The sequence below is a fragment of the Nerophis ophidion genome, unplaced genomic scaffold, assembly GCF_033978795.1.
Source record: "Nerophis ophidion isolate RoL-2023_Sa unplaced genomic scaffold, RoL_Noph_v1.0 HiC_scaffold_84, whole genome shotgun sequence".
Lineage (NCBI taxonomy): Eukaryota > Metazoa > Chordata > Actinopteri > Syngnathiformes > Syngnathidae > Nerophis > Nerophis ophidion.
The window spans coordinates 155,002-160,000 of record NW_026907006.1 but is presented as its reverse complement, the minus strand read 5'-3'; positions in this window follow the sequence as shown (position 1 = coordinate 160,000).

The window sequence follows — 4,999 nt, the reverse complement described above, 5'->3', positions numbered from 1 at the left end:
CGTGCGGTAAATGGCGGAAACGTGTCCGGCACGGCGCCCCCTAGGCGGCCGTGCAGTAGGACCGAGCCCCTGTCGCTCCGGCCCTTGGAAAGCCCCGAGAGGCTGGGTCAAATCGGGTCTTTCAATTTTTATGTTTGTCCATCCAGGGTGTCCGTGTCCCCTGATGTGTCCGTGATAGCGCCCCCTAGGCGGCCGTGCAGTAGGACCGAGCCCCTGTCGCTCCGGCCCTTGGAAAGCCCCGAGAGGCTGGGTCAAATCGGGTCTTTCAATTTTTATGTTTGTCCACCCAGGGTGTCCGTGTCCCCTGGTGTGTCCGTCATAGCGCCCCCTAGGCGGGCACGCCGTAGGACCGAGCCCCTGTCGCTCCGGCCCTGGGAAAAGCCCCGAGAGGCTGGGTCGAATCAGGTCTTTCAATTTTTTATGTTTGTCCACCCAGGGTGTCCGTGTCCCCTGGTGTGTCCGTCATAGCGCCCCCTAGGCGGGCACGCCGTAGGGCCGAGCCCCTGTCGCTCCGGCCCTGGGAAAAGCCCCGAGAGGCTGGGTCGAATCAGGTCTTTCAATTTTTTATGTTTGTCCACCCAGGGTGTCCGTGTCCCCTGGTGTGTCCGTCATAGCGCCCCCTAGGCGGGCACGCCGTAGGGCCGAGCCCCTGTCGCTCCGGCCCTGGGAAAAGCCCCGAGAGGCTGGGTCGAATCAGGTCTTTCAATTTTTATGTTTGTCCATCCATGGTTTAAATGTCCCGAAATGTGTCCGGGATAGCGCCCCCTGGCCGGGCGCGCACTCAGGACCGAGCCCCTGTCGCTCGAGTCCTGGAAGTCCTTAAGAAAGAGGCTGGTCTGAAATCAGGTCGAAAAAATTTTTATGTTTGTCCATCCATGGTTTAAATGTCCCGAAATGTGTCCGGGATAGCGCCCCCTGGCCGGGCGCGCACTCAGGACCGAGCCCCTGTCGCTCGAGTCCTGGAAGTCCTTAAGAAAGAGGCTGGTCTGAAATCAGGTCGAAAAAATTTTTATGTTTGTTCTTCCAGGGTGTCCATGTCCCTAAATGTGTCCGAGATAGCGCCCCCTAGGCGGCCACGCATGTCCGCGTGAGCCCCTGTCCTCAGAGCCTGGAAGAACCATTCGAAAAAAGAACCATCGAAAAGAGGGGGAAAATCCAACTTTTGAGTCCCAAAATAGCTCACTTTGACTCGGACACATTTCCTGCCAATTCGGCCTGTCTAAGCCTGGCGCACCTACTAACGTGATGGGGGTGTTTTGGTAGACCTGGTAAAAACAGGGAAAATCGAAAGAGGCTTAAAGTAGGCTAGAACTCAAGCCTCTCTCGTTGTTGGACTTAGAAAAAATCCGGCTCGAAAAATAAATCCCATTGAAATGCATTGGGCTTGGCGCTGGGATTTTTTTCTAAGTATGTGAACGAAAGAGGCTAAGGAGGCTGGAAGTTAGGCCTCTCTCGTTGTTGGACTTAGAAAAAATCCACTTTTTTTGCACGGGATTTTTTCTAAGTGTCACATGGAAGAGGCTAAACAGGCTGGAGGCCAGGCCTCTCTCGTTGTTGGACTTAGAAAAAATCCCAAAAGTGGACACTCTGACAAAATCACGCATGTTGACACTTAGGCAAAAAATCCAACTTTTGCTCCACGGAAGAAAGAGGCTAAGGAGGCTGGAACTTAGGCCTCTCTCGTTGTTGGACTTAGAAAAAATCCACTTTTTTTGCACGGGATTTTTTCTAAGTGTCTCATGGAAGAGGCTAGACAGGCTGGAGGCCAGGCCTCTCTCGTTGTTGGACTTAGAAAAAATCCCAAAAGTGGACACTCTGACAAAATCACGCATGTTGACACTTTGGCAAAAAATCCAACTTTTTTGGACTTGGCCCGGCTTTTCTTCCATTTGTCCCCCACTTGGGCTGGTTCACTCCTGGGTATCTTTTGGTCATTCCCGGGGGCCCCGGAGCTCGCGCAGCTCGCTGCGGGACTTCTGGAACTCCATCCTGGGTAGGATTTTTAAACAATTTCGGACCTTTTTCCAACTTTTTCTCAAATTGTCCCCCACTTTCGCTGGTTCACTCCTGGGTATCTTTTGGTCATTCCCGGGGGTCCCGGAGCTCGCGCAGCTCGCTGCGGGGCTTCTGGAACTCCATCCTGGGTAGGATTTTTAAACAATTTCGGACCTTTTTCCAACTTTTTCTCAAATTGTCCCCCACTTTTGATGGTTCACTTCTGGGTGCCTTTTGGTCATTCCCGGTGTTCCTGCGGCTCGCGCAGCTCGCTGCGGGGCTTCTGGAACTCCATCCTGGGTAGGATTTTTAATCAATTTCGGACCTTTTTCCAACTTTTTCTCAAATTGTCCCCCACTTTCGCTGGTTCACTTCTGGGTGCCTTTTGGTCATTCCCGGTGTTCCTGCGGCTCGTGCAGCTCGCTGCGGGACTTCTGGAACTCCATCCTGGGTAGGATTTTTAAACAATTTCGGACCTTTTTCCAACTTTTTCCTCAAATTGTCCCCCACTTTCGCTGGTTCACTCCTGGGTATCTTTTGGTCATTCCCGGGGGTCCCGGAGCTCGCGCAGCTCGCTGCGGGGCTTCTGGAACTCCATCCTGGGTAGGATTTTTAAACAATTTCGGACCTTTTTCCAACTTTTTCTCAAATTGTCCCCCACTTTTGATGGTTCACTTCTGGGTGCCTTTTGGTCATTCCCGGTGTTCCTGCGGCTCGCGCAGCTCGCTGCGGGGCTTCTGGAACTCCATCCTGGGTAGGATTTTTAATCAATTTCGGACCTTTTTCCAACTTTTTCTCAAATTGTCCCCCACTTTCGCTGGTTCACTTCTGGGTGCCTTTTGGTCATTCCCGGTGTTCCTGCGGCTCGTGCAGCTCGCTGCGGGACTTCTGGAACTCCATCCTGGGTAGGATTTTTAAACAATTTCGGACCTTTTTCCAACTTTTTCTCAAATTGTCCCCCACTTTTGATGGTTCACTTCTGGGTGCCTTTTGGTCATTCCCGGTGTTCCCGCGGCTCGCGCAGCTCGCTGCGGGGCTTCTGGAACACCATCCTGGGTAGGATTTTTAAACAATTTCGGACCTTTTTCCAACTTTTTCTCAAATTGTCCCCCACTTTCGCTGGTTCACTCCTGGGTATCTTTTGGTCATTCCCGGGGGTCCCGCGGCTCGTGCAGCTCGCTGCGGGGCTTCTGGAACTCCATCCTGGTAGGATTTTTAAACAATTTGGTACTTTTTCCTCCTTTTCCTCCATTTTTCCCCCACTTTCGCTGGTTCACTTCTGGGTGCCTTTCGGTCATTCCCGGTGTTCCTGCGGCACGTGCAGCTCGCTGCGGGACTTCTGGAACTCCATCCTGGGTAGGATTTTTAATCAATTTCGGACCTTTTTCCAACCTTTTCTCAAATTGTCCCCCACTTTCGCTGGTTCACTTCTGGGTGCCTTTTGGTCATTCCCGGTGTTCCTGCGGCTCGTGCAGCTCGCTGCGGGACTTCTGGAACTCCATCCTGGGTAGGATTTTTAATCAATTTCGGACCTTTTTCCAACCTTTTCTCAAATTGTCCCCCACTTTCGCTGGTTCACTTCTGGGTGCCTTTTGGTCATTCCCGGTGTTCCCGCGGCTCGCGCAGCTCGCTGCGGGGCTTCTGGAACTCCATCCTGGGTAGGATTTTTAAACAATTTCGGACCTTTTTCCAACATTTTCTCAAATTGTCCCCCACTTTTGATGGTTCACTTCTGGGTGCCTTTTGGTCATTCCCGGTGTTCCTGCGGCTCGGGCAGCTCGCTGCGGGGCTTCTGGAACTCCATCCTGGGTAGGATTTTTAAACAATTTCGGACCTTTTTCCAACATTTTCTCAAATTGACCCCCACTTTTGATGGTTCGCTTCTGGGTGCCTTTTGGTCATTCCCGGTGTTCCCGCGGCTCGGGCAGCTCGCTGCGGGACTTGTGGAACTCCATCCCGGGTAGGATTTTTAAACAATTTGGTACTTTTTCCTCCTTTTCCTCCATTTTTCCCCCAGTTTCGCTGGTTCACTTCTGGGTGCCTTTTGGTCATTCCCGGTGTTCCCGCGGCTCAGGCAGCTCGCTGCGGGACTTCTGGAACTCCATCCTGGGTAGGATTTTTAAACAATTTGGTACTTTTTCCGACTTTTCCTCCATTTTCCCCCCACTTTCGCTGGTTCACTTCTGGGTGCCTTTTGGTCATTCCCGGTGTTCCTGCGGCTCGTGCAGCTCGCTGCGGGGCTTCTGGAACTCCATCCTGGGTAGGATTTTTAAACAATTTCGGACCTTTTTCCAACTTTTTCTCAAATTGTCCCCCACTTTTGATGGTTCACTTCTGGGTGCCTTTTGGTCATTCCCGGTGTTCCTGCGGCTCGTGCAGCTCGCTGCGGGACTTGTGGAACTCCATCCTGGGTAGGATTTTTAAACAATTTGGTACTTTTTCCTCCTTTTCCTCCATTTTTCCCCCACTTTCGCTGGTTCACTTCTGGGTGCCTTTCGGTCATTCCCGGTGTTCCCGCGGCTCGGGCAGCTCGCTGCGGGACTTCTGGAACTCCATCCTGGGTAGGATTTTTAAACAATTTCGGACCTTTTTCCAACATTTTCTCAAATTGTCCCCCACTTTTGATGGTTCACTTCTGGGTGCCTTTTGGTCATTCCCAGGGGTCCCGCGGCTCGGGCAGCTCGCTGCGGGGCTTCTGGAACTCCATCCTGGGTAGGATTTTTAAACAATTTCGGACCTTTTTCCAACATTTTCTCAAATTGTCCCCCACTTTTGATGGTTCACTTCTGGGTGCCTTTTGGTCATTCCCGGTGTTCCTGCGGCTCGTGCAGCTCGCTGCGGGACTTGTGGAACTCCATCCTGGGTAGGATTTTTAAACAATTTGGTACTTTTTCCTCCTTTTCCTCCATTTTTCCCCCACTTTCGCTGGTTCACTTCTGGGTGCCTTTCGGTCATTCCCGGTGTTCCTGCGGCTCGTGCAGCTCGCTGCGGGACTTGTGGAACT